This window comes from Tamandua tetradactyla, chromosome 7, assembly GCF_023851605.1.
Source record: "Tamandua tetradactyla isolate mTamTet1 chromosome 7, mTamTet1.pri, whole genome shotgun sequence".
Classification (NCBI taxonomy): domain Eukaryota; kingdom Metazoa; phylum Chordata; class Mammalia; order Pilosa; family Myrmecophagidae; genus Tamandua; species Tamandua tetradactyla.
Genome location: NC_135333.1, coordinates 130,716,482 through 130,732,069, shown reverse-complemented (window position 1 = coordinate 130,732,069; position 15,588 = coordinate 130,716,482). Strand labels below are relative to the sequence as shown.

The 15,588-nt window shown below is 35.7% G+C and overlaps 1 long non-coding RNA gene across 1 annotated transcript in view; it reads right to left on the bottom strand.

Moving 5' to 3' along the window:
• LOC143690147 (uncharacterized) overlaps nt 1–10,520 on the bottom strand; it is a 115,304-nt gene extending 104,784 nt beyond the window's left edge. The window contains exon 1 of the long non-coding RNA XR_013179011.1: nt 10,468–10,520. This is a non-coding gene — a long non-coding RNA (uncharacterized LOC143690147). The remainder of the gene's footprint in view (nt 1–10,467) is intronic.
• Between the last annotated feature and the right edge of the window lie 5,068 nt (nt 10,521–15,588).

Genomic DNA, 15,588 nt, shown 5'->3' with positions numbered 1-15,588 from the left:
GTCTCACCCTCAAGTAAAACTGATGCAGGTGACACATTCCTCCTGATAGGAGGCCAGTTTGGTCTGGGAAAATCTGGCTGAGGTCTATAACACCTAGATAGACCCTCCTAAGGGTGGGAAAGGAAAAGGCACCACACAGGCAGGGTAAGAAACAAGAAAATAAGAACTGAAAAATTCTGCTCTGTTAAACAAAACTAAGCTACTGGTCCAGAATAAGCTGAAGTGAATGTCAAAGAACAGATAGACAACAAAGTCATCCAGCAAGGAAACCCTAGGTAAAAGAAGTGAAAACAATCTCCAGAATAAACTAATGAAGGTAATTAAATGCCTAGATGCCAGCAAAAAATAACAAATCACACAAGGAAAATTGAATATATGGCCCAGTCAAAGGAACAAACCAACAATTCAGATGAGATACAGGAGTGGAAACAATTAATTCAGAATGTTCTAACAGACATGGAAAACCTCATCAAAAATCAAATCAATGAATTGAGGGAGGATATAAAGAAGGCAAGGAATGAGCAAAAAAGAAGAACTCAAAAGTCTGAAAAAACAAGTCACAGAACTTATGAGAATGAAAGGCACATTAAAGAGATGAAAAAACAATGGAAACCTACAATGTCAGATTTCAAGAGGCAGAAGATAGGATTAGTGAACTGGAGGACAGAACATCTGAAATCCAACAAGCAAAAGAAAATACAAGGAAAATAATGGGAAAATATGAGCAGAGACTCAGGGAATTGAATGACAACATGAAGCACGCAAATATACGTGTTGTGGGTGTCCCAGAAGGAGACGACAAGGGAAAAGGAGAAAAACTAATGGAAGAAATCATCACTGAAAACTTCCCAACTCTTATGAAAGACTTAAAATTACAGATACAAGAAGTACAGCATATCCACACAGAATAGATCCAAATAGACATACTACAAGACACTTACTAATCAGAATGTCAGACATCAAAGAAAAAGAGAGAAACTTGAAGGCAGCAAGAGAAAAGCAATCCATCACATATAAAGAAAGCCCCCAATAAGCCTATGCATAGATTTCTCAGCAGAAACCATGGAGGCAAGAAGACAGTGGGATGGTATATTTAAGTTACTAAAAGAGAAAAACTGTCAATCAAGAATTCTATATCCAGCAAAAATGTCCTTCAAAAATGAGGGGGAAATTAAAACATTTTCAGACAAAAAAATCACTGAGAGAATCTGTGACCAAGAGACTGTCTCTGCAAGAAACACTAAAGGAAGCACTAGAGGCAGATATGAAAAGACAGGAAAGAGAGGTGTGGAGAAGAGTGTAGAAAGGAAGACTATGAGTAAAGGTAAAAAGAAGTAAAATTAGATATGACACATAAAATCCAGAAGGCAAAATAGTAGAAGAAAGTACTACCCATGCAGTGATAACACTAAATGTTAATGGATAAACTCCCCAATCAAAAGACATAGACTGACAGAATGGATTAAAAAACAGGACCCATCTATATGCTGTCTACAGGAAACACATCTTAGACCCAAAGATAAACATAGGTTGAAAGTGAAAGGGAAAAGATATTTCATGCAAACCACAATCAGAAATGAGCAGGAGTAGCTATACTAATATCCAACAAATTAGACTTCAAATGTAAAACAGTTAAAAGAGACAAAGAAGGACACTATCTATTAATAAAAGGAACAATTCAACAAGAAGACATAACAATCATAAATATTTATGCACCGAGCCAGAATGCTCCAAAATACATATGGCAAACACTTCAAACACTGAAGAGAAATAGACACATCGACCATAATAATTGGAGACTTCAATTCCCCACTCTCATCAATGGACAGAACATCTAGACAGAGGATCAATAAAGAAACAGAGAATTTGAATAATACAATAAATGAGCTAGACTTAATAGACATTTATAGAACATTACACTCCACAACAGCAGGATACACCTTTTTCTCAAGTTCTCATGGATCATTCTCAAGGATAGACCATAAGCTGGGTCACTAAGCAAGTCTTGATAAATTTAAAAAGATTGAAATCATACAAAACATCTCCTCAGATCATAAAGGAATGAAGCAGGAAATCAATAATAGGCAGAGTGCCAGAAAATTCACAAATATATGGAGGCTTGACAACACACTGTTAAACAACCAGTAGGTCAAGGAAGAAATTGCATAAGAAATCAGTAAGTATCTTGAGACAACTGAAAATGAAAACACAACATATCAAAATTTATGGGATGCAGCAAAGGCAGTGCTAAGAGGGAAATTTATTGCCCTAAATGCCTATATCAAAAAAGAAGAAAGGACAAAAATGAAGGACTTAACTGTCCACTTGGAAGAACTACAGAAAGAACAGCAAACTAATCCCAAAGCAAGCAAAAGGAAAGAAATAATGAAGATTAGAGCAGAAATAAATGACATTGAGAACATGAAAACAATTGAGAAAATCATCAGAGCCAGAAGTTGGTTCTATGAGAAAATCAATAAGATTGATGGACCCTTAGGGAAACTGACAAGAAGAAGAAGAGAGAGGATGCAAATAAATAAATCAGATATGGAAGAGGAGACATAACCACTGACCCCACAAAAATAAAGGAAGTAATGAGAGGATACTATGAACAACTTTATGCTAATAAATTCAACAATGTAGATGAAATGGAAAACATTCTAGAATGGCATGAACAACCGAACATTGACTCAAGAAGAAATAGACGACCTCAACAAACCAATCACAAATAAAGAGATTAAATCAGTCATTAAGAAGCTCCCCCAAAATAAAAGTCCAGGACCAGATGGCTTCACATGTGAATTCTACCAAACATTCCAGAAAGAATTAATACCAATCCTGCTCAAACTCTTCAAAAAAATTGAAGAAGAGAAAAAGCTACCTAACTTATTCTACAAAGCCAACAGCACCCTCATACCAAAGCCAGACAAAGATATTACAAAAAAAAAAAAATGACAGACCAATCTCTCTAATGAATATAGATGCAAAAATCCTCAACAAAATTCTAGCAAATTGAATCTAGCAGCACATTAAAAGAATTATACACCGTGACCAAATAGGATTCATCCCAGGTATGCAAGGATGGTTCAACATAAGAAAATCAATTAATGTAATTCACCATATCAACAAATCAAAGCAGAAAACCACATGATCATCTCGATTGATGCAGAAAGGCATTTGAGAGAATTCAACATCCTTTCTTGTTGAAAACACTTCAAAGGATAGGAATAGAAGGGAACTTCCTCAAAAATGATAAAGGGAATATATGAAAAACCCACAGCTAACATCATCCTCAATGGGGAAAAACTGAAAACTTTCCCCCTAAGATCAGGAACAAGACAAGGATGTGCACTATCACCACTTTTATTCAATATTATGATGGAAGTTCTAGCCAGAGCAATTAGACAAGAAAAAGAAATACAAGGCATCAAAATTGGAAAGGAAGAAGTAAAACTCTCACTGTTTGCAGATGATATGATACTATATGTCGAAAACCCAAAAAAATCCACAGCAAAACTACTAGAGCTAATAAATGAGTAAAGCAAAGTGGCAGGTTACTAGACCAACACTCAAAACTCTGTAGTGTTTCTATTCACTAGTAATGAACAATCTGAGGGGAAATCAATAAAAAATTTCCATTTACAATTGCAATCAAAAGAATAAAATACTTAGGAATAAATTTAACTAAAGAGACAAAAACCTATAGAAAGAAAACTACAAGAAATTGTTAAAAGAAATCACAGAAATCCTAAATAAATGGAAGGGCATACCGTATTCATGGATTGGAAGACTAGATATAGTTAAGACATCAATTCTACCTAAATTGATTTACAGATTCAATGCAATGCCAATTAAAATCCCAAAAACTTACTTTTCAGAACTAGAAAACCCAATAACCAAATTTATCTGGAAGGGCAAGATACCCCGAATAGCTAAAAGTATCCTGAGAAAAAAAAAATGAAGTCAGAGGTCTCACACTACCTGACTTTAAGGCATATTATTAAGCTACAGTGGTTAAAACAGTATGGTACTGGCATAAAGATAGATATACTCACCAATGGAATAGAATAGAGTGTTCAGATATGGACCCTCACGTCTATGGACATTTGATCTTTGATAAGGCAGTCAAGCCAACTCACCTGGGACAGAACAATCTTTTCAATAAATGGTGCCTAGAGAACTGGATATCCACATGCAAAAGAATGAAAGAGGATCCATATCTCACACTCCATACAAAAATTAACTCAAAATGGATCAAAGACCTAAACATTAGATCTAAGATGATAAAACTGTTAGAAGAAAACTAGGGAAATATCTTATAAATCTTATAATAGTGTAGCAGGCAGGCCTTCCCCTCTTTCTGGTTTAGCTGTGCTCTCTGTGGGAAATCCCCAAACCCCCTCTCCTTGCAGGCAAGTGAGATAAGGCACATTTCCTGGGATAGAAACCCCCTCCCCTAGCCTTCAGGAATTGGCGAAGATGCACATAGGCAAGAGAAGACATTTCTGGGGTAGGGGCCCCTCAACAGTTCAGCTCTGGGCCATTCTCAACTTAAATCAGCCAATTGTTTACCTTGTCTTTAACATGTCAAAGAGTCTATAAAATCTAAGGCTGCCTTTTGCTCGGGGCTCAGGGGCTCAGACTTTCAGAGGCAATTCAGCTGAGCCCTATGGCCATAGCAAATAAAACCTGCTTCCCAAAACTACAGATCCTTAGTCTCAGCCTGTACTAACTTCGCGGAACGTTCCTGGAGACCTGCGGCCTCGTTCCTGGTTTTCGCGCTACAATAGGAGGTGGTTTCCTAGACCTTACACCCAAAGCACGAGCACTGAAGAAAGAAAGAAAGAAATAGGAACTCCTCAAAATTAAACACTTTTGCACATCAAAGAACTTCGTCAAGAATGTAAAAAGACAGCCTACACAGTGGGAGACAATATTTGGAAATGATATATCAGATAAAGTTCTAGTATGCAGAATATATAAAGAGATCGTTCAACTCAACAACAAAAAGACAGGCAACCCAATTACAAAATGGGCAAAAGACTTGAACAGACACTTCTCAGAAGAAGAAATACAAATAGCCAAAAGGCACATGAAAAGAGGCTCAACTTCCCTGGCTATTAGGGAAATGCAAATCAAAACCACAATGAGATATCATCTCACACCCACCAGAATGGCCATTATCAATAAAACAGAAAACGACAAGTGCTGGAGAGGACGTGGAGAAAGAGGCACATTTATCCATTGTTGGTGGGAATGTCAAATGATACAACCACTGTGGAACACAATTTGGCAGTTCCTCAGGAAGTTAAATACAGAATTGCCATATGACCCAGCAATACCATTGCTAGGTATCTACTCAGATTACATGAGAGCAAGGACACAAACGGACATTTGCACACCAGTGTTCATAGCAGCATTATTTACAATTGTGAAGAGATGGAAACAGCCAAAATGTCCATCAACAGACGAGTGGCTAAACAAACTGTGGTATATACATACGATGGAATATTATGCAGCTGTAACACAGATAAAGTTATGAAGTATGTAACAACATGGATGGACCTTAAGGACATTATGCTGAGTGAGATTAGCCAGAAACAAAAGGATAAATACTGTATGGTCTCACTGATATGAACTGACATTAGTGAACAAACTTGGAGAATTTCATTCATAACAGAGACCATCAGGAGATAGAAATAGGGCAAGATATTGAGTAATTGGAGCTGAAGAGATACAGATTGTGCAACAGGACTGATTGTAAAAACTCAGAAATGGATAGCACAATACTACCTAACTGTAATATAATTATGTTAAAACACTGAATGAAGCTGAATGTGAGAATGATAGAGGGAGGAGGGCTGGGGCACAAATGAAATCAGAAAGAAAGATAGACAAATAAAGACTGAGATGGTATAATCTAGGAATGCCTAGAGTGTATAATGATAGTGACTAAATGTAGAAATTTAAAAAATGTTTTTGCATGAGGAAGAACATAGGTATGTCATTACTGCAGGGTGTTGAAAATAGATAGTAATTAATATTTTAAATTTTTAACTTATGTGCGAGACTAAAGCAAAAAATATTTATTTGGTACATTTATATGTATATATATCATGAAAACCTTGTGTCTGATGCTTCTTCTATTTACCTTATGGACAGATGAGTAAAACATATGGATTAAAAATAAATAAACAATAGGGGGAACAAATGCTAAAATAAATTTGGTAGATTCAAAAGCTAGTGATCAATGAAAGTGAGGGGTAAGTGGTATGGTATGTATGAATTCTTTTTCTTTTTATTTCTTTTACTGAATTGATGAAAATATTCTAAGAAATGATCATGATGATGAATACACAACTATGTGATAAAAAAAGAATGTTCATATTGTATGTTGATTGGTTTTATTAATAAAAATTTTTTTAATGAGGTCATACTGGAATAGGGTGGGCCCTTAATCCAATATGACTGGTATCCTATAAGAAGGAGAGGAGGGCGGGCCATGGTGGCTCAGCAGGGAGAGTTCTCGCCTGTCATGCTGGAGACCTGGGTTCAATTCCCGGTGCCTGCCCATGCAAAAAAAAAGGAGAGGAAACACAGACAGACACACAGAGAGGACAGCCATGGGAAAACTGAGGCAGAAATTGAGTTATACCATCAATGAAGGAGCACCTCCAGAAGTCAGGAAAGACACAGGGGCACATGACCCTTCCAATATATTGATTTGGGGCTTCTACCCTTCAGAACTGTGGATTAAAATCTGTTATTTTAAGCTCTTTGGTTTGTAGTACCCTTGATATGACAGCCCTAGGAAACTAAGACAACTAATTAAAAAAGAGCAATGTACAAAAATCAATTGTATTTCTATACACCACCAATGAAAAAATCTAAAAATGAAATTAAGAAAATTCCATTAATAATAGCATCAAAATGAACAAAATACTTAGGCATAAATGTAATAAAATAAGTGCAAGATTTGTACATGTTGAAAGAAATTAAGAACATCTAAATAAATAGAAAGGTATTTGTGTACATGGATCAGAAAACTTGATATTCTTAAGATGGCAATACTGCCCAAATTGATCTTGATCTATAGATTCAATGCAAGTCATATCAATATTCCATGTAAATATAACAATATTCCATGTAGTTTTTGCAGAAAGTGGTAAGCAGATATTAAAATGCATATGGAAATGCAAGAGACCCAGAATAGCCAAAACAATCTTGAAAAAGAATAAACTTGAGCAATTTGCACTTTCCAGTTTCAAAACAATGCCATTTATAGTAGCATTGAAAAGTATAATACTCATTATATAAGACTCTACGAAGTTTCCATGCACTAGGGTAACTTTCAAAAAACCTACAACCTCCAGATGGTTCCCTGGACCAGAAAAGTCTGATATGCAGAGGGGCCAACCTCTCCAGAACATCAACTAGTTCCATTCCCTTATCCCATATTATCAACAGCCCCTTACAACATGAAAAAGTTAGAATGGGCATAGCCCGAATACTCTTAAAGTGTGGGAAAAAGATCAGAGGTGATGGTGGAGTATACAGAGAAGGTAGGGTTTGACAAATGAGTATAATTGCTGAATCACTAAATTGATATTTCTTTTAGTATCTAAGAGTAGCTAGAAATAAAAACCTAATTGTGGAATTGTAACCCAAACCAAACTCTGAAATGTGTTCTACAATTAAGTGCTGCGGTGTGCTTCGAAATTTGTTGCATTTTTATATATATGTTATTTTTCACAAAGAAGGGAAAAAAGTCAATTGTGATGACAAATGCACAGCTATATGATGATACTGTCAATCACTGATTGTATATGTTGATTACCTGGTATGTGAATATATAATATATATCAATAAAAATAACTTTTAAAAGTATGATACTTAAAAATAAGTTTAACAAAACTCGTGCAAGACTTCTAAATCTCCAAAGTATTGCTGAGAGATATTAAAGAAAATCTTAATAAATGGAGAAATATGTCATAGTCAAGGATTAGAAAATTCGTCATTGTTAATATGTCCACTCTCCCCAAATAGATCTCTAGAGTCAACACAAATCTGATGATAATTCCAGCAATATTTTTAACAATAGAAATTAGCAAGGTGATCATAAATTTTATATGAAAATATGTAGGACTAAGAACACCTAAAACAATCTTGAAAAGGAGAATAAAGTTTGAAGATTCACACTGATTTCATGACTTCCTATAAATTCTCATAAATCAACACAATGTGGTATTGACATAACAATGGACAGACAGATGATAGGAACAGAAAAGAAAATTCAGAATGACCCAACAGATTTTCAACAAAGTAATTCAACGGATGAAGCAATTCAATGGATAAAGAAAAAAATTTTCAACAAATGATACTGGAACAACTCAATACACATAAGGAAAAAAAACAGTCTTATCATACCTCATACAATACAAAAAAATAATTGGAGATGAAAAATGAACCACATGTATAAGCTAAAACTAAAAACTTCTGTTAATAAATATAAAAGAAGACCATTGCAAATTTGACGGAGACAAAGATTTCTTAGACAAGAAACAAAATGTATGAACCATAGGGAAAAAATGAGAAGATGGACTTTTTCAAAATTAAAAAGAAAAAAAAACCCTCTGCTCTTCAAAAGAAACTATTAAGAAAATGAAACAACAAACCATACACTGGAAGTAAATATTTGCAGTATATCTACAAAGGTCTTGTATTCACAACATATAAAGAATTCTTGTAATTCAATAATAAGAAAATTGTCCATTTAAGTTTTAAAAAGTACATGGGAAAAATATTTTAACAGACATATCATCAAATAATATATTCAAAAGGCAAATAAATACATAAAATGATGCTCAATATCAGTCATCAAGGAAATGAAAAAAAATTACAATAAAAAATAGTAAGATACAATGGTTAAAATTTAAGACTGACACCCAAAGTGTTGACACATAGGTTAAGCAACTGGAACTTTGAAACATCAATGATGGAAATAAAAATGGTAAAACTACTTTGGAAAATAGTTTAGAAGTTTCTTGTTAAGTTAAACACACACTTGCTAAATGATGCAGTATATTCTACTTACAGGTATCTACCCAAAGGAAATGGAAGCAGGTGTTCAGAGACTTGTAAACAAATGTTCACAGCAGTTTTATCTACAATAACCCAAACTAGAAACAACCCAAATATTCATCAGCAAATAAATGGACTACCATATTGTGGTATATTCATAGAATATACTACTACACAGCAATAAACAGGAATGGATTACTAATGCACAAAATAACACTGACAAATTTCAAAAGTAAAAGAAGCCAGACACAAAAGAACATACTTTGATTCCATTCATATAAAACTCTTGGAAAGACAAATCTACAGTGAGTGAAAACAAATTAGTGTGTTGCTTGGAGAGGAGAGGAGGTAATGAATGGTAAGGAGCACAAATGAAACAGCTAGGGTCATGAATATGCTTTATATTTTGATTGTGTTGATAGCGTTGTGTATATTGTCAGCATTCATTAAACTGTAGACCAAAAATGTATGCATTTCATTGTATATGTATCATCCTGCAGTAAAATTTGTTGTTGTTTTTTTAAAGAACAAGAGATACTACTATACACTCACTCAAATGGCTAAAATTAAAAAGACTGACAAGACCAAATGTTGGTTAGGATATTGAACAACAATTTGTGGATTATACATTGAGTATGGGAGTATAAAATGGTAGAACTCCTTTGGAAAACTGTTTTTTAGTTTCTTATAAAGTTAAACATATACCTATCCTATGCCCTAAGAATTTCGCTCCTAAATATTTCGCTCAAGAGAAATAAAAACATATAACCACACAAAGACTGGACTATGAATGTCCATAGTCACTTTAAATAGAACAGCAAAACACTGAAACAACCCAAATGTCACTCAACGCATGAATGGATAAACAGATTTTGGTATAGACATAAGGGAATGCTACTTATAATACAAATGAACAAACTGATAAATGTAACAATATGAATGAATCTCCATGTTAAGCAAAAAAACCTTACACAAAACAGTACATTCTATATTAGTCCATTTATATAAAGTTCAAAAATACGCAAAAATAAACCTACGGGTCTCCAAATCATTGGTTGGAAGAGGTCACTGAGGAGAGCTGCCCACCTAGAAACATCAAATTAGTCTGGTGAAAAAGTAATTATCTTTTATTGTGTTAAGCCACTGAAATTTGGGGGAATTTATACATTATAGCAGCTAATGATAAAGATAGAAATTCAATTCAGTATAAAGGAAAGATCATTAAATTAATTTTGGCTACTTATCTAGCTATTAAGGAAAAATAAAATTAGACCCTTATACCATATACAATAATGAAATGCAGGTAGATAAAGAGGTTATTTTTTTAAATAAGAGAATTAAATTTTGTAAGAACTCTTGATGAATACATATACAACAAACACATACCAAGATTGGAAACTCTGAAGGTATTTTTTAATGCAGTCATTTTAAACATCAACATAAACATAGCTGAAACCATAATGCTGCAGAAGTTGAAACGTTGAAGATGAGGTCATAAAAAGCACTGCGACTTCCTCCTATCTCTCAGCTCACTCCTGGAAGAAGTCAGCTGCCATATCACCCTATGGGGTGAGGAACTGAGGCCTCCTGCCCACAGCCAGTCTGCACGAGGCACCTCATATAAATATATGAGCAGATGACAGACACTTTTCTAAGAGCTTTACACATATTAGTTCATTTAATCCTTGTACCTCTTTGAAACAGATTCTATGATCTCCATTTTACAGATGAGGAAATTGAGTCAAAAGTACAGATGAGGAAATTGAGTCAAAAGACAACTTATGAAACCTTCCCAGGGTAACACCATTTGTAAGTGATGGTGCTGAGATCAGAATAAAGAACATTACCTCTTACATTCCTGTTCTTAAATTGCATACATTACTGGGTTATTAACATGAGTTTAAAGCAGGGGCAGAGGGCTGGAGGGGAAGAGGATGGGGAAACTAAGCAAACATAGGGGAAAAAAAATTACTGTGTTAAGAAAACACTATATAGGGTGGGCCATGATGGCTCAGCGGGCAGAGTTTCTGCTTGTCATGCCGGAGACCCAGGTTTGATTCCTGGTGCCTGTCCATGCGAAAAAGAAAACACTATATCATCACATTTGGAAAACTTCTATATATGTATAAAACTATTTTAACAATAAATAGAAAATAAAGTACGAAAGGAAATATATTTGAAATTTTTATTTACTGGTTTATCGCACCAAAGAGAAAATTATATTTAAAATAACTAACTCACCATTATTTATTTATTCGAGGAATATTTAGTGAGCACCTGTTATATGCTAGGCAGTGTGCTAGATGCTTAAACAACAGTGAGTAAGGTGTGGACTCTCTTCTTGAGGCAATAACGTGAGCTGGAGATCAGCAAATCTGCTGTATGATAGAATTACGTGAGCTTCCTCACACCCGTAATCCTAAGACAGACATTCGAGTTGCAAAAAGAAAAATTAACAATATACATTGATATCTGCAAATCAACTATGCCAACACTGAACTATGCTAACTCTTCTCATTTCCTCCTAGCAAACTTTTTCCATGTGTCTAGGCTAAAATAAGATATAGGTGCACTTATCATTCTCCCCCTAGACTTGCGTGATCATGAAATCTATTCCAAGAGGAAATAAAAATGAGAAGCCAATCATTTTTATGTATATTTTTATGTATATGTATGTCTTTTTGAGATTCCTGAGGTTCAGTACATGATCAGTATTTTGATCACTGTGGAAACTTATATACCTATTCTAAATCCATAAATGCACAAATCCATGCTGATTACATTTGGAATGGAGACTTTCTGCAATATTATTGTCAGTATCTACACAAAGATTGATTGAAATTCTTTCTCAAAACCACTCCTCAAATTACTTTCTAAATTGAAGTAAGTATTTGCCAAATGAATATCTCAGAATACAGAATGCTGATAACACAAAAATCCTCTCAATTAGAATCCCTTTTGGAAACTAAAATATGCCAAGTAAGGGAGTATTTGATTATTAGAGAATCACTGGAACAAACTGTATTGGCATTCATTTCCATTTCATAAAATAACCTAAAAATAAGAATGGAATAATGGTTTTTTGTATGAAAGGCAAATAAGGTTAAGTACCTCACTGCAGAACAAGTGGAAGGAAGCAGGAGACTGAGACTTAATGGGTAGGGCATTTTCTCTCTTCAATTTTATAACGCTGGAGAATCTTCCAAAAGAGAAATTTTTTCTGAAGCGGCATATAGTATATGATCTCTTCTAAATGAACGGATGAATGAAAGACTCTCCAGCCTTACCTTCTACTGTTCATCTTCTTTCTCATTTCAATCCAGTCATCCTGATTTATTTCTGCCTTGCTCATTTCTATGTTAGGGATTTGCATTTGCTGATCCTTCCATCAGGAATCTGCCCCCAGATTCTCCCAAAGGCCTTCACTCATATTTCACTTTTTAAGGATTCCTTCCCTGATCACTCTGTACAAAGGACCCACCCTCCACACTTATTCTCTTTCCTTTCACCTTGCTTTAGTTCCTTTAGCAGGCTTGGCCCTCTGATATTCTCTTCATTTATTTTCTATTTTTTATCACCAGACACCCCCCTGCATAAGGTTAGCTTCTTTAGAGCAGGTAACTTGAATAATTGACTCACTGTTATATTCCCAGTGTGGAATATATGCCTGGCACCTAATAGAAACTCAACTAATACGTGTTGAATTAATCAGTGAGTGAGAGGGAACACTAAAACAGGAAGTTTGCAAAATGCCTACTCTAGCTCAAATTTTCCTTGAAAATTTTCTGAAACAACTACAGATTCAGTAACATTACATTTTAGAAGATTATTTGGTGATTAGATTGGGCTGGGAGGTTCCACTTGATTAACAATATTACAAACCAACAGCTGTTTTTCCCCCTTAGTGCATTATCTCCTATTTCCCCCACAGTTCTGGGTTAAGGTTTAACAACCAAAAGAAAAGGTGAGAGAGAACACTCATCAAATCAAATTAATTTCCCTGGCTGTCTCTCATACATTCCTGCTGCGGATAAGCCTCTTAGACATCTCATTACTTCAATTTCTTTTTCTCAACCGTGAGATTAATATGGTTGTTTTGAGGATGAATAATAATGTTTCTATAATGCTGACAGGTGCCATATACATTCTTAAAAACAGAATTAAAATGTTATTTCCTTTTCTCTTCCCCCCCTCCCCCCGCACCCACTTCCATCTCATGGTCCCGGATTTTATCTTCTTCCTCCCACAAATTACAGAAAATTATTACTATCTAAACGGGAGCTTAAATGGACTTTCAAGGATGTGTCTGTCTTGCAAAACACAGGTTCCCACTCCTGGGACTGAATCGATGACTGCAATGATGATGCTGGTAAACAGGATGACGGTGATGGTTCTGACATTCTCATTCCTTAAGGCGTCATCATCTGTGAGAATCATCAGAAACCCTGGCCACCTCTTTGTCAAGGAAGCTGATGGGATTCTAACCATTAAAATTGCAATTATACAAACACTCTTTATGACTTTGCTATTCACGTTAGCTTTACCATTTAGGGAAAGGCTTTCATAAAAATACTTTTAAGTTTATCAGCTGTAACATGCCTCCACGGACTTTACACTCTCTGCTCTCTGCCACCTCCACATCATCTTGCTTACTTATCAGGACAAGGAAGGTTGCACACCAAAGGATTTACAGTTTGCCAAACATCCTTATAACCTCTGTCTCATTACTTACAGTAGCTACTCACAGAGGAGGCATTCACCTCCCACAAGCAGGACTATCAAAGAAGATGCAAAGATAATTTTGCTACCAGCTAGCTGTGAGGAAGCAGATACATTGAGTGTTGGAGACTGATTTCTTGAAGTTTACAGAGTAGCAACAAGCTTATCATCATACTCTATAGAAGGATGGAGTCGTCTTCTGCTGGACTATTCTAGAACCTGAAGTCCAGAATACTGAATTCTGGTCTTCAGTAAATACACTTCAGAATCAGTTTCTGAAACAAATCAACCACATTCCTGATTCTAGGCCCACAAATTCTATGCCTTCTGGACAACTATTCTGTCTACCTGGAATTCTATTCTCCCAAATCTTTGAAAATGTATTTCCTGTTCATCCTTGTGATGTAAATGCAATGTGACATCCTCAGATCATCCAGACTAGATCACTTTTGCAAATAACAGAACACTTAACTAAAAGTCTTCAACAATAAGAATTTAATTTGATTAACAAGAAGTCTATAGGCTTGTAGTTCTGGGGTTGACTTCATGGGCCAAAGTTATGTCAGAGTTTTGGATGAGCCTTCTGCCATTTTTTTTTTAGCTTTCCCTCGTGGTTACAAGATAGCTGCCATACCTCCAAGCACTATGTTCTCACAAGACAATATCTAAAGCAGGAAAGAAGGGAAGGGTTTTATCCTCACACATTTCTCTCTTCATTAAGGAGGGAAATTTTTCCCCAAACTACCCTTCTATTTAGCAGACTTCCACTCAGATCCACTGGACAGGACTGAGTTACTCGCCTATACCCTACCTGCTGATGCAGCACTCAAGCTCCTGGCAGCAAGCAGGCCCCTCCCCGCTTAACTGCTCTTTCATAATCCTTCCTGGTTCTGCCCACCAGTGAGCAGCCAATCACCTCCCTCAAGTGTAGCCAGTTGCCATATTAGGAAGATACTAGCAGCCATTCTGTCTATAAATACCTTGTATCAGGGCCTGGTTGGGCTCAGACTTTCAGCGGCTGAGCCCAGTGGCCATAGGCAAATAAAACCTGCTTTTTGAAACTTCAGAGTCTTGGTTCTGGTTTGGTCTGTTTCCCCATAACATTCCTGGAGGCCTGCAGCCTCGTTGCTGGTTACACACTCCAGTCCTATTTTCACATAAGGTTCCTAGAGGCTTTTGCAGAGCCTGGTTCCTGGTTTCATGCTGCACTAAGAGAGTGGGAGTCTGAAAGTTTCTGTGTCTAAAGTAGGTAGATTTTATTGGCAAACGAGAAGGCCTACTGAGTAGACAATCAACAATGCATACCATAGCAGATTCTTCTTCTACTTATATGTCCTCATAGCATCATGTACTTTCCTTTGTACCTCTTATAACAATTGTTGTTATGTAATTATCCCCTCAGAATGTAAACCTCATGAGGGCAGGGTCTATAACTTCCTTTCTCATCACTGTACTCCTAGCATCGTGCCTAGCATAGTGCTTGACCCCAAGAACAGCTATATAATTTGTGGGGCCCAGTTGAAATGAAAATGTAGGGATCCTTGTTCAAAATTCAGGGAAAAAAAGTGCTGTTAAAAGTATTAATATATGAAGTTTGTTTCTTTCATCTGAAGTCTCTCTTCTGACTTATTGTATTTTTACCTTGCTATTTAGTGTCATTCTAAGGAAACTTTGAATTATAACTTATTGACATGAATTTTATCATTCATCTTTATAATACATATTGCCAGTTTTAAATACAAATGTAAGTGAATTTAACCCATCTGTGGAATCATCAAAATTACATAG